The sequence below is a fragment of the Bombina bombina genome, chromosome 4 (assembly GCF_027579735.1).
Source record: "Bombina bombina isolate aBomBom1 chromosome 4, aBomBom1.pri, whole genome shotgun sequence".
Taxonomy (NCBI): Eukaryota; Metazoa; Chordata; class Amphibia; order Anura; family Bombinatoridae; genus Bombina; species Bombina bombina.
This window is the reverse complement of record NC_069502.1, coordinates 1,042,832,305-1,042,856,638: the sequence shown is the minus strand read 5'-3', so window position 1 is coordinate 1,042,856,638 and position 24,334 is coordinate 1,042,832,305. Positions and strand designations below refer to the sequence as shown.

Sequence of the window (24,334 nt, the reverse complement as noted above, 5' to 3'; positions counted from 1 at the left end):
CATAACTATAAAAAGCTGACAGGAAAATATCACCTGAGAATTGCTATGTAAAAAAGGAAAATATTTTATGTCACAACTTCTTTAGCGCACCAGAGTAAGTGCTGTGTAAAAAGTTATACTTCAGTTACTGCTCAGGAAGAAATGAATAGCAGCCAATCAGCATCAGCAGTGCTGAGGTCATGAACTCTTACTGTGATCTCATGAGATTTCACAGTCAAGTTCCTTAAACTGAATAGGCAAATAGCATTAGTGTGCATGAGGCTCGCTCCCTTGCATGTCCCGGGGTAGGCATACTGATTTTCTACTTAAAGTCCTTTACAATAGGACATTTTGAGGTAAAATCTTTCTTTTTACAAAGAGATGTTCAGGTTATATTTTCTAGTCAGCTTTTTACAGCTATGCTACATCACTTTCAAGTGTTTCAATATTTGGGTATCATGGCCCTTTATGCTTTTTGGGAAACTTTAATAAACTATGATTAAACACACTGGAATGCTAAATTGATTTTTGGCAATGTTTTTTTTTTTTTTATTATTTGTCGACTTCCACATTTGTCTGGGAAAAGCCTGAAGAAAAAAAAAAACTAAATATGTTGTACATATACTATATTTGAATGTAGGAAATCTAGATGCTCCTGGCTGATTTTTAACATATATTATGTTAAGCTGTCTAATATATTCAAACTATAGGTAGATTGTTCTATGATAACTACCAGTTTCCCAAATTTCACCATTACAGCATAACAATGAGTTAAACTTATTGTCAGAAAAGTTGTTGCAAAGTTACTTAAAGACAGGCACCTAGTGACCAGTGGCTAGGTTTAAACATATAATTGCACTACAATGTTGATAAATAGGAAAGCTTAAATGCTGATACACAGTGGAAAGGTTGAAAATTGTTCTAGGAGGGTGAACAAATCACAGGCTATAAGGGTTTATGGTAAGCTATTAGAGAAATATTCTTTGATTTGCATCACACAGTCTGCAACCCAGTCGGCTATACATCTGAAATCAATTAATCAGACAAAAATGGGTGACTTGGGAACTGACCATTTTCAGCTGAAAATATTTAATATTACTGCTTACCAGTTAAACTTTGTGGAATCTAATTTCTGGGAGGAAAAAGAATTTTGGTTTCTGGGCCAACAAAAGAAGCAAAAACGATTATTGGGTTTACCCTTAGATCTAGATTTCTTACCCTGGGGTAAAAAGGATTCCTTGCCACTGTTTAAACAGTGGAAATAATAGATTCCAGTCCAAGATTAAACAATCTTTCCTTGGACCTGCAGACCAAGGGTGGTTGTGCATAGGTATATATTAACTTATTTTAACAACAAACCATCTCTAGAGTGGGATGGAAAAAAAAAAGTTATGCCTCTAAACACAAGTAATGTGAATATAAGGAGCTAAATGGAATTAAAATATAACTTTTAAATATGAACTAGTAAAAAGACAGCTACATGCAGGTGGGTATCTGGTTAGCTGCCCACACAATTACTAATAAAAACACTTAAATTCTGGTGAAATTGTATATACTTAAAAGCACTATTCATATATTATCGTTTAATGTGGGTGGGAGAGTGCTTGGTGTATACCTTTTGGGATAAATAGCCCCCTGATAAGAATTTCAAGAAAGAGGTCACCTGATTATATTAATTTAAACTTGGAGAGGAAAAAAACTGTCAATGTTGTAGATTAAGTTTAACTAATTGTGAGCGCAATAGCTAATCAAACTGGTATTGACAATCTAACCAATTAAACTCATCCAGATTAATTACCTTGTAACAAAATCCTTAATCCAAACCATCCTGAAGAAACTGGAGAATCCTAGGAATCCAAAACAAATGCCAGGAATAATCATGTGAAGAAACACCATGAAAAACAAAATTTATGCTTCCCTGATAAATTTCTCTATTTCCGGATATGTCCACAACATCATTAAATTACTGTTGGGAATATCACTCCTAGCCAGCAGGAGGAGGCAAAGAGCACCACAGTTAAACTGTTAAGTGTCACTTCCCTTCCCACAAACCCCAGTCATTTGACTGAAGGTAATGGAGAAAAAGTAGTAACACAAAGGTGTAGAGGTGCCTGACGTTTAGTCAAAAATGACTGTCTTATAAAAAGGGCAGGTAGACTCACCATATCTGGAAATAAATAAATCAGGTAAGCATAAATTTAGTTTTCTTTCCTAAGATATGGTGAGTCCACAACATCATCAATTACTGTTCGGAACCAATACCAAAGCAAGAGAACACAAATGAGCCCTCGTGTAATGAGCCATAACTCTCTCAGGAGACTGCAGCCCCGCAGTCTGAAAAGCAAACAAATAAACTTCTCAACCAGGAAAAAAAGTAAATTTATGCTTACCTGATAAATTAATTTCTTCTACGATACGACGAGTCCACGGATTTCATCCTTACTTGTGGGATATTAACCTCCTGCTAACAGGAAGTGGCAAAGAGCACCACAGCAGAGCTGTATATATAGCTCCTCCCTTCCCTCCACCCCCAGTCATTCGACTGAAGGTTTAGGAAGAGAAAGGAAAAGCTAAAAGGTGCAGAGGTGACTGAAGTTACAAAAAATATAATTTAAATCTGTCTGAAAAATGACAGGGAGGGCCGTGGACTCGTCGTATCGTAGAAGAAATTAATTTATCAGGTAAGCATAAATTTACTTTTCTTCTACAAGATACGACGAGTCCACGGATTTCACCCTTACTTGTGGGATACAATACCAAAGCTACAGGACACGGATGAAAGGGGGGGACAAGACAGAGACCTAAACGGAAACCACCCATGCTTGAAGAACTTTTCTCCCAAAAACAGCCTCAGAAGAAGCAAAAGAATCAAATTTGTAAAATTTTGAAAAAGTATGAAGAGACGACCAAGTCACAGCCTTGCAAATCTGTTCAACAGAAGCATCGTTTTTAAAAGCCCATGTGGAAGCCACAGCCCTAGTAGAATGAGCCGTAATTCTTTCCGGAGGCTGCTGTCCAGCAGTCTCATATGCCAGGCGAATGATACTCTTCAGCCAAAAAGAAAGAGGTAGCCGTAGCTTTATGACCCCTACGCTTTCCAGAATAAACAATGAATAATGAAGATGATTGACGGAAATCCTTAGTCGCCTGCAAGTAAAACTTCAAGGCATGGACCACGTCCAGGTTATGTAACGGATGCTCCTTCTTAGAAGAAGGATTAGGACACAAGGAAGGAACAACAATTTCCTGATTAATATTCTTATTTGAAACAACCTTAGGAAGGAATCCAGGTTTGGTACACAAAACCACCTTTTCAGAATGAAAGATAAGATAAGGCGAATAACATTGTAATGCTGAATGCTCAGAAACTCTACGAGCAGAAGAAATAGCAACCAAAAACAAAACTTTCCAAGATAACAGTTTAATATCTATGGAATGCATGGGTTCAAACGGAACCCCTTGAAGAACTCGAAGAACTAAATTCAAAATCCAAGGTGGAGTAATTGGTCTAAATACAGGCTTAATTCTGGTTAGAGCCTGACAAAAAGACTGAACCTCTGGAACATCTGCCAAACGTTTGTGTAGCAAAATTGACAAAGCAGAAATCTGTCCCTTTAAGGAACTCGCTGATAATCCTTCTTGGAGAAAAAACAGAATCCTGGGAATTCTAACTTTACTCCATGAGTAGCCCTTTGATTCACACCAAAAAAGATATTTACGCCATATCTTATGATAGATCTTTCTAGTGACAGGTTTACGTGCCTGTATAAAAGTATCGATGACCGAATCGGAGAATCCCTGCTTAGATAAAATCAAGCGTTCAATCTCCAAGCAGTCAGCTGCAGATTTGGATGTTGGAAAGGCCCTTGAATGAGAAGGTCCTGTCTCAATGGAAGTTTCCACGGTGGCAGAGAGGACATGTCCACTAGATCAGCATACCAAGTCCTGCGTGGCCACGCAGGCGCGATTAGAATTACTGAAGCTCTCTCCTGTTTGATCCGAGCAATCACGCAAGGAAGGAGAGGAAACGGTGGAAACACATAAGCTAGGCTGAACGACCAAGGCACTGCCAAGGCATCTATCAGTTCGGCCTGAGGATCCCTTGACCTGGATCCGTATCTTGGAAGCTTGGCATTTTATCGAGATGCCATCAGATCCAATTCCGGTCTGCCCCAACGGAGAATCAGTGAAGCAAACACCTCCGGGTGGAGTTCCCACTCCCCCGGATGAAAAGTCTGTCGACTTAGAAAATCCGCTTCCCAGTTTTCTACTCCTGGGATGTAGATTGCCGACAGATAAAAAGAGTGGGCCTCCGCCCATCGAATTATCTTGGATACTTCTATCATCGCCAAGGAACTCCTCATCCCCTCTGATGATTGATATAAGCCACAGTCATGATATTGTCCGACTGGAATCTGATGAATTTGGCCGAAGCCAACTGAGGCCACGCCTGAAGCGCATTGAAGATTGCTATCAATTCCAGAATATTGATTGGAAGTAGAGACTCCACCTGAGTCCATACACCCTGAGCCTTCAGGGAATTCCAGAATGCACCCCAGCCCAGTAGGCTGGCGTCCGTTGTCACTATCACCCACGAGGGTCTGCGGAAACACATCCCCTGGGACAGATGATCCGGCGATAACCACCAAAGAAGAGAGTCTCTGGTCTCTTGATCCAGATTGATCTGAGGAGATAAATCCGCATAGTCCCCATTCCACTGTCCGAGCATGCACAACTGCAGTGGTCTGAGATGAAATCGAGCAAACGGAATGATGTCCATTGCCGCTACCATTAATCCAATTATCTCCATACACTGAGCCACTGATGGCCGAGGATTGGAATGAAGGACTCGGCAAGTATTTAGAATTTTTGATTTTTTGATCTCCGTCAGAAATATCTTCATGTCTACAGAGTCTATCAGAGTTCCCAAGAAGGGAACCCTTGGCCGTGGAGTTGGTGAACTCTTTTTTAGGTTCACCTTCCATCCGTGAGTTCTCAGAAAGGACAACACTGTGTCTGTATAAGATTTCATTAGATGATAAGTCGACACCTGAATTAAAATATCATCCAGATAAGGAGCCACTGCTATGCCCCGCGGTCTGAGAACTGCAAGAAGGGACCCTAGAACCTTTGTAAAGATCCTGGGTGCTGTGGCCAACCCGAAAGGAAGAGCCACAAACTGAAAATGTTTGTCCAGGAAGGCAAACCTTAGGAACTGATGATGATCCTTGTGGATAGGAATATGAAGGTATGCATCCTTCAAGTCCATGGTAGTCATATATTGACCCTCCTGGATCATTGGTAAAATTGTTTGGCTAGTCTCGATCTTGAAGGATGGAACTCTGAGAAACTTGTTTAGACTCTCAAGGTCTAAAATAGGTCTGAACGTTCCCTCTTTTTTGGGAACTATGAAAAGATTTGAGTAAAATCCCTCTCCCTGTTCTAATCTTGGAACGGGACGAATTACTCCCATAGTAGAGAGGTCTCTTACACAACGTAAGAACGCCTCTCTTTTTATCTGGTTTACAGACAATTGAGAAAGAAGAAATCTCCCCCTTGGGAGCATTTTTTTTAATTCCAGTTGATACCCGTTGGTCACGATTTCCAGTGCCCAGGGGTCCTGAACATCTCTTACCCAAGCCTGGGTAAAGAAGGAAAGTCTGCCCCCTACTAGATCCGGACCCGGACCGGGGGCCGCCCCTTCATGCTGTCTTTGTAGCAGCAGCGGGCTTCTTGGGTTGTTTACCTGTGTTCCAAGTGTGGTTGGGTCTCCAGACGGACTTGGATTGAGCAAAATTCCCTTCCTGCTTTGTGGAGGAAGAAGAAGCAGAGGGTACTCCTTTAAAGTTTCGAAAGGAACGAACAGACTTATCCTGAGATAGGGCGTGACCTTTACCTCCAGTAATGTCAGAAATTATTTCCTTCCACTCAGGCCCGAATAGGGTCTTACCCTTGAAACGAATAGCTAAGAGCTTAGATGTGGATGACACATCAGCAGACCATGATTTTAACCATAACGCTCTACGCGCTAAAATGTCACATCCTGCATTTTTCGCCGCCAACTTAGCAATTTGAAAGGCAGCATCTGTAATAAAAGAATTGGGTAGCTTGAGAGCCCTAATTCTATCTAAAATGTCCTCTAAAGGGGTCTCAACCTTCAGAGACTCTTCTAGAGCATCAAACCAAAAAGATGCTGCAGTTGTAACTGGAACAATGCAAGCTGTTGGTTGTAAAAGTTAACCCTGATGAATAAATAATTTCTTTAGAAGACCCTCTAACGTCTTACCCATAGGGTCTTTGAAAGCACAACTGTCTTCAATAGGTATAGTTGTACGCTTAGCCAGGGTAGAAATAGCTCCATCCACCTTAGGGACCGACTGCCAAGAATCCCGAATGGTGTCTGATATGGGATACATTTTCTTGAAATTAGGAGGAGGAGAGAACGGTATACCCGGTCTGTCCCATTCCTTTTTTATAATTTCCGAAATTCTTTTAGGAACTGGAAAAACATCAGTGTAAGTAGGTACCTCTAGATATTTGTCCATCTTACACAATTTTTCTGGAGGAATTACAATAGGGTCACAATCATCCAGAGTCGCTTAAACCTCCCGAAGTAACAGACGGAGGTGTTCAAGCTTAAATTTAAAGGACATGACGTCCAAATCTGTCTGAGGTAACATACTTCCTGGGTCTGAAAGTTCTCCCTCAGACAACAATTCCCTGACCCCCAACTCAGAGCCCTGTGAGGGTACATCGGAAATAGCCAATAAAGCATCAGAGGATTCAGTATCCACATTAATACCTGACCTACTGCGTTTACCCTGTAACATTGGTAACTTAGATAACACCTCAGTAAGGGTAGTTGACATAACTGCAGCCATATCCTGCAGAGTAAAAGAATTAGACGCACTTGAGGTACTTGGTGTCGCTTGTGTGGGCGTTAAAGGTTGTGACACTTGGGGAGAATTAGATGGCATATCCTGATTCTCTTCAGATTGAGAATCATCCTTAGGCACACTTTCTTTATTTATAATATGCTTTTTACATTGTAAGGCCCTCTCAGTACAAGAGGTACACAAAGTAAGAGGGGGTTCCACAATGGCTTCTAAAAACATAGAACAATTAGTTTCCTCAATGTCAGACATGTTGAACAGACTAGAAATAACCACAATAGTCGTAAAGCACCTTATTTATTGATTTAAGCAACTTTTAGAAAAATGTGTACTGCGCCTTTAAGAAAAAAAAAAAAATCGCACATTTTTTTCACAAACTGCCTAAAACGTTAAAAAACGCTACACAATTAAATATAAAGATTCAATTGGCCCAAAAATTATTGCACCCTATAAGTAAAAGGTGAAATTACCCTCAAAGAGACATTTTACCCCAGAAAAATATATCTTAAAAAAAAAAATGACCCCTGCACCTCGCCACAACTCTGCTGTGGCACCTACCTGCCCCCAGGGTACTGCAAAATGACTCATGGCTCGACAACGATCCGGTGAACAGAACACAAGTTTAGGCCCTACCGGAGCTAATGCCTGCTGCCTTCTCAGTCAGAGTAAACTGCGCGTATGAGCGTGCAAAATAGGCCCCGCCCATCATGGACGTCGTCCTAACAGTCTGATTAACCGCATGGGAAGCGGTTTGAAAATAAGCCATGTGGTCCCCTTATAATCCTTTAATAAAACTTGCAGCCCTACTGACTTTTGTTGTTAATAAAATATAAAATGTCAAGCTGCCTCTCCCAGTGTCAAGCCCCATACAGTGTCAAAGCCATGTGTCAAAGCAATATGAATAAACATAGGATTTTCAGTAACACCCTCAGTGTACAGGTCTACTGCTTACCCCTTCCCTTGCAGGGAAAAAATAGGTCAGCCAGCTCTGATATACCAAGTATCCTCAGAATAAAAGATTAAACATACCTCAATGCTGCTTGTAGCATGACACCGTTCTCCACACTGAAGATTTCTCTTGCACTACCTACAGAAGCTCTGTGGGAACCAACATGGATCTTATTATTTTATTATCGGTTATTTGTAGAGCGCCAACAGATTCCGCAGCGCTATAAACAAAGGGGGAGTACAACAAAACAATTATATGGTAGAGGGCCCTGCCAAGAGTTGCACTGTTGTAGTCATCTCTTAAGAAGGTGATCCACAAACAGCTGGACTATTAGGCTTATATGCTAAGAGGGTTCAGGGGATTGCAGTGGAGGAGAGGAACTGGTATTAGGAAAGGTTAGCGTAGTTTGTATGCGTCCCTGAACAGTAGAGTCTTTAGGGAGCACTTGAAGCTTTTAAAACTAGAAGAGAGAGTCTTATGGAGCGAGGCAGAGAGTTCCACAAGATGGGAGCCAGTCTGGAGAAGTCCTGTAAATGGGAGTGTGATGAGGTGACAAGAGAGGAGGAGAGTAGGAGGTCATGAGCAGAGCGAAGGGGACGGGAGGGAGAGTATCTGGAGACAAGGTCTGAGATGTAGGGGGGAGCAGTGCAGTTGAGGGCTTTGTATGTCAGAGTGAGGGTTTTGTGTTTGATCCTAGAGGCAAGAGGAAGCCAGTGAAGGGATTGGCAGAGAGGCGCAGCAGATGAAGAGCGACGTGTAAGGAAGATGAGTCTGGCAGAGGCATTCATTATGGATTGTAAAGGAGCTAGGCGGCAGGTGGGGAGACCAGAGAGGACAGAGTTGCAGTAATCAAGGCAGGAAAGAATGAGAGAGTGGATTAAAATCTTAGTTGTGTCTTGTGTAAGGAAGTGTCTAATTTTAGAGATGTTTTTAAGGTGAAAGCGGCAGGCTTTAGCCAATGACTGAATGTGAGGAGTGAAGGAAAGATCTGAGTCGAATGTGACCCCGAGACATCGGGCGTGCGGGGTAGGGGTAATGATGGAGTTGTCGACAGTTATAGAGATATTGGGGGTGGAGATTTTGGAAGAAGGGGGGAAAATGAGGAGCTCAGTTTTGGAGAGATTTAGCTTGAGGTAGTGAGAGGACATCCAGGAAAAGATGTGAGAGAGACAGACAGACATATAAGGGTGAAATAAAACCATTAAGACAAATAGACAGATAAATGTACAACAGCTGCTTAAACTATGCAAATTATGACTAGCACAGCCTGTAATATATACATTTAAAGTAAAAACAAAACAAAAGGAATTATCACTAAATATACAAACACATACAATAAACAACTTAGCAAGTAAAATATAAAGAAGCTGTTTCCCAGAAGGCTACCTGTAGAAAGTTATGTGTCAATTGCAGGAGTTAAGTGAGAAGGTCTGATTTTTTCTGTGTTCTTAGACTGTAGAAAGTTATGTGTCAATTGCAGGAGTTAAGTGAGAAGGTCTGTTTTTTTCTGTGTTCTTAGACTGTAGAAAGTTATGTGTCAATTGCAGGAGTTAAGTGAGAAGGTCTGATTTTTTTCTGTGTTCTTAGACTGTAGAAAGTTGTGTGTCAATTGCAGGAGTTAAGTGAGAAGGTCTGATTTTTTCTGTGTTCTTAGACTGTAGAAAGTTATGTGTCAATTGCAGGAGTTAAGTGAGAAGGTCTAATTTTTTCTGTGTTCTTAGACTGTAGAAAGTTATGTGTCAATTGCAGGAGTTAAGTGAAAAGGTCTGATTTTTTCTGTGTTCTTAGACTGTAGAAAGTTATGTGTCAATTGCAGGAGTTAAGATCTTAGTTACATCTGCTGACATCATCAACCTCAGGGCAGAAATCTTCTTCATTCCATATCTCCCTGAGGAAAATAGTACTCACCGGTACCATTTAAAATAAAAAAACTTCTTGATTGAAGAATCTAAAACTAACACCTCACTTTACCTCTTATTATTACTAACACAGGCAAAGAAAATGACTGGGGGTGGAGGGAAAGGAGGAGCTATATATATACAGCTCTGCTGTGGTGCTCTTTGCCACTTCCTGTTAGCAGGAGGTTAATATCCCACAAGTAAGGATGAAATCCATGGACTCGTCGTATCTTGTAGAAGAAAGAGAAGTAGCAGTAGCTTTCTGTTACAAAGAAAACAAAGAAAAACAGAAGAAAAAAAATTAAGCATCCACAACATTCAATTGTGCACACATGTTCCTCAAGATATAAGAATGAGGACACATAGTGGGAACAACAAATTCCCAAACAAAATTTCCACTTAGGATAAATAACCGCCTTATGTGAAATAACACATCCGCCAGACACTTGTGTAAAAAAAGGGTAACGCAGAAATCTGACCCTTAAGAAAACTGACTGAGAAAACGGCCTCCAGACCTGCCCAGAGAAAGGACAAAACCCCTAGGAATCCTGACCCTACTTCCATGAGCAGTCCTGGGATTGACACCAATCAGGGAATTTACGCCATACCTTATGGCAAAAGTTACCAGTAACAGGCTTGCAAGCCTGAATCATGGTCTCAATGACCGAATCAGAAAACCCACCCTTAGACAAAACTAAACATTTAATCTCTAAGCAGAAAGCCTAAGAGAATTGAATGAAAGAATGGACCCTAAACTAGAAAGTCCTTCCTCAGGAACAACCACCAAAGTGTAAGAAATACATCTCCGCTAGGTCTATATACCAGTTCCAGTGAAACTATGCAGGAACTATTAAAATACTGATGCTCACTCCCATTTGATACGAGCAATGACTCGTGGATGGAGAGCAAACTGAGGAACAGGGATGTCAAACTGAAATTCCAAGGAACCGCCAGGGTATTTAACAGAGCAGCCTGCTGATCTCTTGACCTTTAACATAACTTGGAAGCTTGTCGTACTGCCATCTTCGACTCCAGCACCCCCCATTTGAGGGATAACCTGGAGAATGCCTCCGGGAAAAAGCTGACTGCTCAAGAAGTCCGCTCCCGGTATTAACTCCTGAAATGTGAATAGTGGATAAACAATGAATATGAGCGTCCACCCACTGAAAAAACGGCTAAGACAACTGTGGCCAAGCCAACAGAGCATTTTAGATCACTCTCAACTCCAAGATGGTTATGGGGAGAGCAGACTCCTCCCAAGTCCAAAGTCACCAACCCAACATGCTAGTGACCGTGGTCACTATTACTCAGGAAGGTCTCCGGAAGCATCTGGAGAATGCGGCAACAATCCTGCTACCTCTCGCAAGTTAAGCAAGCGTTCTACTACAAATTACCTTCTTTAATCCACAGGGAAGAGTCTCATGTCGACAGTCCGAGGTCTATCCTCCAAGACAGAAATACAAGGCCCCCGGGCAACTATCTAAACATGCATAACAGCAGACTCTCAGATGGCATTGCGCAAAGGGATGATGTCCAATAAAGCAACCATCAGACCAATTACTTTCCTACATTGAGCCACCGAAAGGCTAAACAGTAGAGTGCCAAGCATTCTCTAATTTCTGACTTCTGCCAAAAATATTTTCAGAGATAGGGAAACTAATATGGTCCCTAAAAAAATATCCCTGTAGCTGGAACGAGGGAACTCCTCTTCAGATTCACCTCCATCCGTGAAATTTAGAAAAACAACAAGATCTCTGTATGAGAGTTTGCTTGTTGAAAAATGGTGCCTGAACCTTATCACGTCCACGATGGGCCTGTAACCTGAACACTGGCAATATAGCCCTCTAAAAGCTATGGCAATGCCAAAGGGAAAAGCCACAAACTGAAAGAGTTTAACAGAAAGGCAAAAACTCAGGAACTTGAACATGCATGTCCTCCACGACTATGGTCACCATGAACTGACCCTCTTGGACCAAGGAAGACCATTGGTTTCCATTTTGAAGGACGGTACCCTAAGAAAACTTGTTAAGGCACTTAGATCTATTCATAGGATGAAATGTCAGTTAAGGCCATGCAAGAAGAACTCGCAGCACCCACAGTGGGATTCAAAATCTTAGCTTAGCAGCTTCACTACCTGGAGGTTAACTCCTAGACCAAACCAGCAGGTTCGAAAATTCCCTCTTTTTCAGGAACCACGAACAGGAATGAATAGAATTCTAGACCCTGTTCCCTTACAGGAACTGGAACTATCCCTCACAGGGAAGAGAGGTCCCAAACTCACTTCAAAAATGCCTCACTGTTATCTGGCCTGCAGATAAAATTAGGAGGAAGAACCTGCCTCAAGGAGGAAGGTAGGAATTCTATCTAGACAACCTGAGATACTATAATAAAAAGAAAGAAGCTATCAACCTGAGAACTAACAATAGCATAATAGCTTGTTCTGTGGCTAGTTACCATCCAAGAAGCAGACTCTAGCCATAGAACAAGCTATTATGCTATTGTTTGTTCCCAGGTTTAGTGCTTCTCTCTTTTTATTTATGCAAATTATGACATTTAGGGAAGTCTCCCTAAGTGTGATGCCGGAATCCAGATGTGGACCCGCTGCTCAGTGTGCCTAGAGGGATATGGCTGCACCTCACTGACGAGGCCCACAATAGGCCAAAACGTACGCCTGAGGTTTTGCCATTTCTCTCGTTCAGAGAGGAATTGTCTGGTATTTCGGGGCTGGACTGTACTGTGAAGTCAGGATCAGACTGATATGCTTCAGGAAAGTTCCTCTCTGTGAAAGGCACATGTTGAGCAAAAAGAGGCTGCTTCTTGGGTGGTAACTAGCCATAGAACAAGCTATTGTTCGTTCCCAGGTTGAATGCTTCTCTCTTTTTATTTATGCAAATTATGACACTTAGGGAAGTCTCCCTAAGTGTGATGTGGGAATCTAAACATGGAAGCATTGCTCAGTGTGCCTAGAGGGATATGGCTGCACCTCACTGACGAGGCCCACAATAGGCCAAAACGTACGTCTGGGGTTTTGCTGTTTCTCTCGTTCAGAGAGGGATTGCCTGGTATTTCAGGGGATGGACTGTACTGTTAAGTCAGGATCAGACTGATATGCTTCAGGAAAGTTCTTCTCTGTGAAAGGCACATGTTGAGTAAAAAGAGGCTGCTTCTTGGGTGGTAACTAGCCATAGAACAAACTATTATGCTATTGTTCGTTCTCAGGTTGAATGCTTCTCTCTTTTTATTTATGCAAACCTGAGATACTATGTCCGCAGCCTATCTGGGACATTTCTTATCCATGTTCGAAGACAGAGAGATACCGCCCCCCACCTGGACTGATCCCGAAACTCTATTAGGTCTATCCATCTTGCCTTAAGGTAGAAAAGACCCTTAACCCGTAATATCAGAAATATTCCTGACAGATCAGGACCGAACAAGGTCTTACCCTTGTAAGGAAGCGCCAGAAGCTTGGGCTCAGAGAAAAAAATCTACTGACCAAGAATATAGCCACCAACGCCCCGCGGTCTAGCACAGCGAAGCCAGAGATCTTGGCTCCCGACTTAAAAACTTGCATGGTAGCATCATAAATAAAAGAATTGGCTTAATAGCCTTAATTCTATTCTGGATGTTCCTCCAAAAGGAGTCCCTACCGCACTTGACACAGTGGAAAAAACAAACTTCCATTTAAGTCGTCAGCTTAGTCCATAGATGCTGAAAAAAACAGCTATCCTCTCTAGGAATATATCCTCCAGATTGGTAAGTATCCACTAACCAGCAGATAATGTTGCAGGCTAAGAGCCCCCAGTCCTTCCCACAAATCTTGAATGCGGAGAAAGGAGAGACCTCAAAGAGGCTTACCGAACCTCGAATGCTCCGAGGACGAAATAGCAGAGCGACAGATCACAGATCCTGCTCTAACACCGGACCAGCCCAAGCGACAGACATGTCATATAGGGTGGGACAGAAAGACCCCAACCACAAGCCCCCAGTGAATGGAAAGAAAAAGGGGGGACTCACCCACCCCAACAGAGCTCGGATGCCAACCCAATCCGCTCTTCCAAAATAAGGCACTCCCAAGGAGAACCCCCTAGGACATGGAACAGAGAAAAGTGCAATAGATCCATAGGAAGACCTGTCACAATTGTCTCTACGTAGAGAGATCAATTTCCAACAGGTGGAACAGAGCCCACAGAGCAGCAGATGCTGCCACTTACAGAAATAAGCCACCTGATCCAACCTCCTACACACAGGGCAGGACAATGACCCTCCAGAGAGGAAACCCCAGCTCATAAGGGAGACAAACTATCCCCTCAAAAGGGAAGGGCACAGATAAGAACAGCGTTCATGTACACAAGACATGAAGCCATAGTATGATCAAAACACGGATCGTATGAAAAAATCATCCAGACACCACTGTTGACCCAACAGAGAAGAAACTCCCCATGAAGAGGAGCACACTCCATCCAAAGGACAAGTCATGCCTTAAAGTTTATAACCAGTACCCGAAGGTGGATGTGAACTCTGGCCTTCTTGCTTGCCCTATGTCGCAACATAGCGTCCCTGAAAAAACTGGGTCCTCCCGAACCAGTCCACAGGATCATGTCTCCAGACATCCAAGAAGGATCCAAGACAACAACCCTGGACCCAAGACTCAGAATCGTCCTAGAACTAACAACACCCCAGGAAACATAAGATACCCCGTCTAAAGCAATCAGACCTCACAGGGGAAGATAACCGGGGAACCTAGAGAACAGGTACAGGACTCACTCGTAAATTCCAGCCCAAAGGGATGAGAACACCCTTGGCCGGAGGTCAATACCCCCCTAACAAGGTGCTAGGCTGCGACAAAGTCACACATTTTCTCTAGAGCCCAAAGGCCCCAAGGGCATCACAAGGGAAATGAGAACAAGAACAGAGTCACCCGAAAGAGAGAGTAGAAAAGAAAGGCTAGTCTCCATAATCCTTTCAGATTAACGATCCAGAGGACCACACCCAAGGGAGAAGAATGCAAAGCATCCCAAACCCAGGCAGAAAAACATCCCCTAAGCAAAAAGCTTTGAAAAAGAGAGACAACGCCTCCTATCGCCCCTGATATGGAGACGACTAACTCCCGAAGGAAGACAGAGCCTCATGGCCTTCACTTGCTAATTAAGCGGCCAAAGCCGCCAGAAAAAACGGACAAAGTCCAGAAAGTCTCGACCCAAAGGAAGAGAATCTCTAAAAGGAACATGTCCTAAAAGGACACTTCCAAAGAGACCATGAAAGGCAAAACCGTAAGAACGGGGGTATGAAGGACCTAAATTCTCCAAGCTTCCAACCCACAATGGGAGGAAATTCTCTAGTTCCCGGAAGCATCGGAAACAACTGAGCATGTCGCCGCGAAATCTCAACGGAGTCCCGGCCTACTAGATTGAAAGGTGAATGAGGACTGAACCAATCCCCCATGCCCCTAAGCAACTACGGACCATCAAGTCCTCTCAGGATGCTAGTTGAAGTTTTTAAAATAAGTAAACAACACAAATTATATTGTCCTCACCGGACCAGCCGGACATAAAAAGGCGCCAAATGTCTGGACCAGGCCTCAAAGACAGAAGGATTTGTACTCAGTCAGGACCAGCCTGAAACCAAGGGCCCCAGCACTGTCAAGGCCACATAGAGTATCTCCCGAGATAGAGGGATAAAGAACAGTCAGACAGAACATAGGTCTAGAACGTCCTCACTCTTGTAAAAGTAAACAGTGCGACCACAAAATCGCGAGTATCAATTTCAGAGAAGGAAGTTCCTGAAGGAAACATCACACAACAACATGAGCTTTAGACCAAATAAAAAATCATCCTCACCGGATTAAAATAAAAGATAAGGCAACCCATAAGTTATCGCCCAGGACGAACGGACAGACCCACAGGACCAGCCCACAACAGGGGCCCGAGACTTTCCAGCTCAGAACTAGAAAAACAGAATTTATGTTTACCTGATAAATTACTTTCCCCAACGGTGTGTCCGGTCCACGGCGTCATCCTTACTTGTGGGATATTCTCTTCCCCAACAGGAAATGGCAAAGAGCCCAGCAAAGCTGGTCACATGATCCCTCCTAGGCTCCGCCTTCCCCAGTCATTCGACCGACGTAAAGGAGGAATATTTGCATAGGAGAAATCATATGATACCGTGGTGACTGTAGTTAAAGAAAATAAATTATCAGACCTGATTAAAAAACCAGGGCGGGCCGTGGACCGGACACACCGTTGGAGAAAGTAATTTATCAGGTAAACATAAATTCTGTTTTCTCCAACATAGGTGTGTCCGGTCCACGGCGTCATCCTTACTTGTGGGAACCAATACCAAAGCTTTAGGACACGGATGAAGGGAGGGAGCAAATCAGGTCACCTAGATGGAAGGCACCACGGCTTGCAAAACCTTTCTCCCAAAAATAGCCTCAGAAGAAGCAAAAAGTATCAAAATTGTAAAATTTAGTAAAAGTGTGCAGTGAAGACCAAGTCGCTGCCTTACATATCTGATCAACAGAAGCCTCGTTCTTGAAGGCCCATGTGGAAGCCACGGCCCTAGTGGAATGAGCTGTGATTCTTTCAGGAGGCTGCCGTCCGGCAGTCTCGTAAGTCAATCTGATGATGCTTTTAAGCCAAAAAGAGAGAGAGGTAGAAGTTGCTTTTTGACCTCTCCTTTTACCAGAATAAACAACAAACAAGGAAGATGTTTGTCTAAAATCCTTTGTAGCATCTAAATAGAATTTTAGAGCACGAACTACATCCAAATTGTGCAACAAACGTTCCTTCTTTGAAACTGGATTCGGACACAAAGAAGGCACGACTATCTCCTGGTTAATGTTTTTGTTAGAAACAACTTTCGGAAGAAAATCAGGTTTAGTACGCAAAACCACCTTATCTGCATGGAACACCAGATAAGGAGGAGAACACTGCAGAGCAGATAACTCTGCAACTCTTCTAGCAGAAGAAATTGCAACCAAAAACAAAACTTTCCAAGATAATAACTTAATATCAACGGAATGTAAGGGTTCAAACGGAACCCCCTGAAGAACTGAAAGAACTAAATTGAGACTCCAAGGAGGAGTCAAAGGTTTGTAAACAGGCTTGATTCTAACCAGAGCCTGAACAAAAGCTTGAACATCTGGCACAGCTGCCAGCTTTTTGTGAAGTAACACAGACAAAGCAGAAATCTGTCCCTTCAAAGAACTTGCAGATAATCCTTTCTCCAAACCTTCTTGAAGAAAGGATAGAATCTTAGGAATTTTTATCTTGTCCCAAGGGAATCCTTTAGATTCACACCAACAGATATATCTTTTCCATATTTTATGGTAGATTTTTCTAGTTACAGGCTTTCTGGCCTGAACAAGAGTATCAATGACAGAATCTGAGAACCCTCGCTTTGATAAAATCAAGCGTTCAATCTCCAAGCAGTCAGTTGGAGTGAGACCAGATTCGGATGTTCGAACGGACCTTGAACAAGAAGGTCCCGTCTCAAAGGTAGCTTCCATGGTGGAGCCGATGACATATTCACCAGGTCTGCATACCAAGTCCTGCGTGGCCACGCAGGAGCTATCAAGATCACCGATGCCCTCTCCTGATTGATCCTGGCTACCAGCCTGGGGATGAGAGGAAACGGTGGGAATACATACGCTAGTTTGAAGGTCCAAGGTGCTACTAGTGCATCTACTAGAGTCGCCTTGGGATCCCTGGATCTGGACCCGTAGCAAGGAACCTTGAAGTTCTGACGAGAGGCCATCAGATCCATGTCTGGAATGCCCCACAACTGAGTAATTTGGGCAAAGATTTCCGGATGGAGTTCCCACTCCCCCGGATGAAATGACTGACGACTCAGAAAATCCGCTTCCCAATTTTCCACTCCTGGGATGTGGATTGCAGACAAGTGGCAGGAGTGAGTCTCCGCCCATTGAATGATTTTGGTCACTTCTTCCATCGCCAGGGAACTCCTTGTTCCCCCCTGATGGTTGATGTACGCAACAGTCGTCATGTTGTCCGATTGAAACCGTATGAATTTGGCCTTTGCTAGCTGAGGCCAAGCCTTGAGAGCATTGAATATCGCTCTTAGTTCCAGAATATTTATCGGGAGAAGAGATTCTTCCCGAGACCAAAGACCCTGAGCTTTCAGGAGTCCCCAGACCGCGCCCCAGCCCACCAGACTGGCGTCGGTCGTGACAATGACCCACTCTGGTCTGCGGAAGCTCATCCCCTGTGACAGGTTGTCCAGGGACAGCCACCAACGGAGTGAATCTCTGGTCCTCTGATCTACTTGTATCGTCGGAGACAAGTCTGTATAATCCCCATTCCACTGACTGAGCATGCACAGTTGTAATGGTCTCAGATGAATTCGCGCAAAAGGAACTATGTCCATTGCCGCGACCATCAAACCTATTACTTCCATGCACTGTGCTATGGAAGGAGGAAGAACAGAATGAAGTACTTGACAAGAGCTTAGAAGTTTTGATTTTCTGGCTTCTGTCAGAAAAATCCTCATTTCTAAGGAGTCTATTATTGTTCCCAAGAAGGGAACTCTTGTTGACGGAGATAGAGAACTTTTTTCTACGTTCACTTTCCACCCGTGAGATCTGAGAAAGGCCAGGACGATGTCCGTGTGAGCCTTTGCTTGTGGAAGGGACAACTCTTGAATCAGAATGTCGTCCAAGTAAGGTACTACTGCAATGCCCCTTGGTCTTAGCACCGCTAGAAGGGACCCCAGTACCTTTGTGAAAATTCTTGGAGCAGTGGCTAATCCGAACGGAAGTGCCACAAACTGGTAATGCTTGTCCAGAAAGGCGAACCTTAGGAACCGATGATGTTCCTTGTGGATAGGAATATGTAGATACGCATCCTTTAAATCCACCGTGGTCATGAATTGACCTTCCTGGATGGAAGGAAGAATTGTTCGAATGGTTTCCATTTTGAACGATGGAACCTTGAGAAACTTGTTTAGGATCTTGAGATCTAAGATTGGTCTGAATGTTCCCTCTTTTTTGGGAACTATGAACAGATTGGAGTAGAACCCCATCCCTTGTTCTCCTAATGGAACAGGATGAATCACTCCCATTTTTAACAGGTCTTCTACACAATGTAAGAATGCCTGTTTTTTTATGTGGTCTGAAGACAATTGAGACCTGTGGAACCTCCCCCTTGGGGGAAGCCCCTTGAATTCCAGAAGATAACCTTGGGAGACTATTTCCAGCGCCCAAGGATCCAGAACATCTCTTGCCCAAGCCTGAGCGAAGAGAGAGAGTCTGCCCCCCACCAGATCCGGTCCCGGATCGGGGGCCAACATCTCATGCTGTCTTGGTAGCAGTGGCAGGTTTCTTGGCCTGCTTACCTTTGTTCCAGCCTTGCATTGGCCTCCAGGCTGGCTTGGCTTGAGAAGTATTACCCTCTTGCTTAGAGGATGTAGCACTTGGGGCTGGTCCGTTTCTGCGAAAGGGACGAAAATTTGGTTTATTTTTAGCCTTGAAAGACCTATCCTGAGGAAGGGCATGGCCCTTACCCCCAGTGATGCCTGCCGGTTATTTTACATAATTCCCAAGAATAAAATAATTCCTCAAAGCTATGAAGTATTAAAAATGCTTATATATCAATCGTTTTAGCCCAGAAAATGTCTACCAGTCTTAAAAGCCCTTGTGAAGCCCTTTATTCTTATGTAATAAAAATGGCTTACCGGATCCCATAGGGAAAATGACAGCTTCCAGCATTACATAGTCTTGTTAGAAATGTGTCATACCTCAAGCAGCAAAAGTCTGCTCACTGTTTCCCCCAACTGAAGTTAATTCCTCTCAACAGTCCTGTGTGGAAACAGCCATCGATTTTAGTAACGGTTGCTAAAATCATTTTCCTCTTACAAACAGAAATCTTCATCACTTTTCTGTTTCAGAGTAAATAGTACATACCAGCACTATTTTAAAATAACAAACTCTTGATTGAAGAATAAAAACTACAGTTAAACATCAAAAAACTCTAAGCCATCTCCGTGGACATGTTGCCTGTACAACGGCAAAGAGAATGACTGGGGAAGGCGGAGCCTAGGAGGCATCATGTGACCAGCTTTGCTGGGCTCTTTGCCATTTCCTGTTGGGGAAGAGAATATCCCACAAGTAAGGATGACGCCGTGGACCGGACACACCTATGTTGGAGAAAAGGATACACCAATAACAAAGACTATAAGAAGATTACTTCATCCCCTTATGTCTATGCAAGCAAGCCAATCGAAGATTAAGACTGAGAATCCCCAGACCCATTAAGAGTGGGATCCTCCAGCAACACCAAAACGTGCCTCAGTAGAACACGAAGGTGCGCTAGTCTATAACGAAAGGCAAAACATACCTCTCCACTGGGACAAAAGAAAAAACACTGGCCCCGAAGGTTGACCCCCTGAGGCCTCAGGGGCAGTCACTCCCCCGGAGGGCTGAGCTGGACAAGGCGATCCCACGCTTGACAAGCCCCAGTTAACATTACACAGACAATATCGTAAACACACTCCCGTGAGGTGCAGATGCGCCAGCGCCAAAGATATGGCCATGCAGAACCGTGTCGTAACCTCCGGTGGGAACAGGCCACACTCCAAAAAAGGATAAGTAGCGTTTGGGTTACCTGCATGCGTAGTAAGAGTTGGTGGTAGGGAACTCGCCTCGAGGGAAATAGAATCCCCAGAGGCGGATGGCTCAGTGGGCACCTGATTTCCCGATTCCGAGAAACAGAGCACTCTAAAACGGCATTCAGAACATAACTGATGGGCATGTATCACCCGGGTCAATTCATATTCTTTGCAAGAAGTAGAGTCTGAATCAGAGACATCCGTCTCCCCAAATTTAGAATCCTCCATAACTGGGATATTGAATAAAAAATGGACCAATAAGAAAAATCTAAACAACACCTTACACCCCCAATGGCTGGGACACTCACCACCTCCAGTGAACCAGACACAAGCGGACCAGGATATCTCCGTCGCCAAACGGTCAGGAATGTGGAAATGGAGAGCCAAAATGTGGTCATGCCCAGTCACAAGGTAAACCATTCAGTCCATGCAAAAGCGTGCCCGACCATAAAGGCAGCGTCACTAGACATAGGCCGTTATGTTCCAAAATAGCCATGAGCCGAAGCAACACTACACAGTAGCAGACAGAATCACTTAAACATGATTATAAACTCCCCTGTTCAATAATCCCCCTCAGGAGATATTAACCCTTGATTCCGAGATACAAAAAGGAGCCTAACTGAAACCCTATGTTAAAGTTATCCCCGAAAGGTTTAAGCCCCTCTCGGATAAACAGTTGTAATTACAATACATCCATGATGAAAGTAAAATGAAACAATCTTACCGGAATCTACGCCGTTGGAACAGGAACACAGCCCTTCAAGTGTGACAGATAGTAGGGTCGCTTCTGCCATGGACTTTAGAGAAAAAAGCAGGCAGCGAAACTCATCAACGCTGATTGCTTGTGGAGCTGTTAATATGAGTCGGGATAGTGTCGCGGAAAGACTCTCCAAGCATCTCCAGACTCTAACTTTCACCCATGCTCTCACTGAGAGGCTGACAGAACTACTTAAAACTCCAGTCCCATGCTGAAAAGTACTACCCTCCATAAGAGACTATCGAAAACTTCTGACACTACTCTACCAACCTCCTGGGACGAAAGGCAAAGAATGACTGGGGGATGAGGAAAGTGGGGGAGGTATTTAAGCCTTTGGCTGGGGTGTTTTTGCCTCCTCCTCGTGGCCAGGTTCTGAATTCCCAAAAGTAATAAATGCAGCTGTGGACTCTTTCCATTTATGAAGAAAAAAGGCGCAACAGGGGGCGTGTCCAGGCAGCTGTCATGGCTGCAGCATTTTTCACTTCAGCAAGCTAAGAAACTGATATTCCACCAAATATCGGAAATATCTCTTTATATCTGAAGCTGAAAAGCACAGAATATGAGGTATCAATGCTGCCGGTAATGCTTTTGCTAAGTTTGGAATAAAATTAAAGTGGAGATCTGGACCGTTGGGACCTTCGGTGGCCACGTTTGGGAAGGCCCCAACAACCCCCCCCCCCCTTGCAACGGGGTAACACAAGAACCAACATGAATCTACCAAACTCACTATCAAGTTTGCAGATTAACCAAGTAAAATTTGTCAACCATGGGGGAGATCTATGTTTCTACTCACGGCCTCCTGAAAGATCTTGAATACAGGTTCTGCAAGCAGATGAAGAACTTGGCCTCACTCCTGAAGTCTGATAGCAAGCAAACGGACAATTAATCCCACCTCGCAATGTGAGCTCAGTGAACCGACCGCAGAAATGAGAAGTAACAGGCAGCCACAAGTTTCTTTGTCACCTACCCCGCCGCTGATGAAGCCCTGATCAGAGCCTGCACAGAACATCAAGATCTGCGCCACGCAAAAGCAGATGCCAAAGTCCAGCCTACCTTTAACGAGTTCAGAGAACAGTGATATACAGGCACCGATGTCGCCTATTGAGGATTAAACAAGCCTCTCTCATCAAATTCTTGGTCCGGGAGATCTCCGGGATCAATACATACGTCTTCAATGTGCTGGAAAAGTGGGCTGTACGGTTGCCATTATGCTGCTTGAAGCTACACGCTCAGTTACACACAGAGATTCTCTGGACAATACAGCTCATTTACCTACTACACTGAGATCGGAATTGAGGGATCCAGGCAGCCTACTTAGCAGAGGGCGACAGATGGCAGCTCAGAATCTTTCTGTAGGGCTTGCAAAGTGGCAATCCTACATTAATGGAGGGTCCTTATTACCGCAAGTCCGCATTTCAAGGGACAAACCCAAGATCTATGTCACAAAATCTGGCATTGGGTAATTACTTTTATAAAATTAGGTATTCTCACGGCTTAGTACCTGAAACAATATTCTGGACTATACTCTTAAGACCTTGGGAGTGGTACACCTTTATGAGAGCAATTGTGTTTGAGGACTGTGTTCAGCTCAGTAGTATGTATTTGCCCCATTAACGAAGCTACTCAACTGCTATTCTTACTATTCAAGTTTGTGTATTAAAGCTGATAACTTGCACCTGTCTACACATATAACAATAACATATAGCAATGTAAATATTCACCACGTAAATTTAAAAAAGGAAAAATTTAATTTGAGCGTAATCCAAATGGCACTGGGCAGAGATAAGAGATTTATTATTACATTATAGAGGTTCTTTACCTCTCTGATGACTGATTCATATATATATATATATATATATATATATATATATATATATATATATATATATATATATATATATATATATATATATATATATATATATATATAAGTCAGGGATTTACATTACACAGATATTTCATTAGCTTAATCCTTACTAAATGGTACAATAAAATTGTTACTCTCTATAGGCACATGTGAGCCCATTTGGTTAATTGGACTCTCTCTAAGGATAATCTATGTTTTATCAAGCCCATGAGGGTCACTGAAAATGAGGAGTTACCAACCTTCACAAAGGGGTTCCAAATATCCTTTCCATTGCTGGTGGGTTCTAAATACGACTATCTGGAAACACACTAATGTGTGCAAAATTGTCATCGCTACTAGCTTAATTATTATAACAGCACAATGGGAGAGTTGTTTTCATATTATTACCTTCTATTATTTTGGACCGTAGCTACACTTGATATGTCCCTATGGTTTGTTATAGACCCCCCATCCAACTAAAATCATAAATGGGTTATGTTCAGATCTAGTCTTGTAAACTCATAAGCCTAATCTTACTTTTCTTTGGTTTTATATGCTAATCTCACTTATTCCACATTATCTCGAGCGGTGCTTACCCGCTGAATACTTAATTTTGTTGTAATAATATCACTTTAACAATATACCTATATCATTGCTGTGTACTTCCATAACTCTCCTCTCATTTAAATGCAAGTTTGAGTTGGGTCCAAAAGTGACCCTCTGAGTAACATGGAGAGCATAAAATAGAAAAACAAAATTTATGCTTACCTGATAAATTTATTTTTCTTGTAGTGTATCCAGTCCACGGATCATCCATTACTTGTGGGATATTCTCCTTCCCAACAGGAAGCTGCAAGAGGATCACCCACAGCAGAGCTGTCTATATAGCTCCTCCCATAACAGCCACTACCAGTCATTCGACCGAAGACAAGCAAGAGAAAGGAGAAACTATAGGGTGCAGTGGTGACTGTAGTTTAAAAATAAAAAACACCTGCCTTAAAATGACAGGGCAGGCCGTGGACTGGATACACCACAAGAGAAATAAATTTATCAGGTAAGCATAAATTTTGTTTTCTCTTGTAAGGTGTATCCAGTCCACGGATCATCCTTTAAATGTGGGATACCAATACCAAAGCTATAGGACATGGATGAAGGGAGGGACAAAGCAGGCACTTAAACAGAAGGCACCACTGCCTGCAAGACCTTTCTCCCAAAAATAGCCTACGAAGAAGCAAAAGTATCAAATTTATAGAATTTTGAAAAAGTATGAAGCGAAGACCAAGTCGCAGCCTTACAAATCTGTTCAACAGAAGCCTCATTTTTAAAAGCCCATGTGGAAGCTACCGCTCTAGTAGAATGAGCTGTAATCCTTTCAGGAGGCTGCTGGCC

The 24,334-nt window shown here is 43.1% G+C and overlaps 1 protein-coding gene across 1 annotated transcript in view; it reads right to left on the bottom strand.

Annotated features, from left to right (window-relative positions):
• The window catches only part of TMX4 (thioredoxin related transmembrane protein 4), a 275,350-nt gene that overhangs the window by 153,907 nt on the left and 97,109 nt on the right, over positions 1-24,334 (bottom strand). The gene's annotated exons all lie outside the window — the stretch shown is intronic.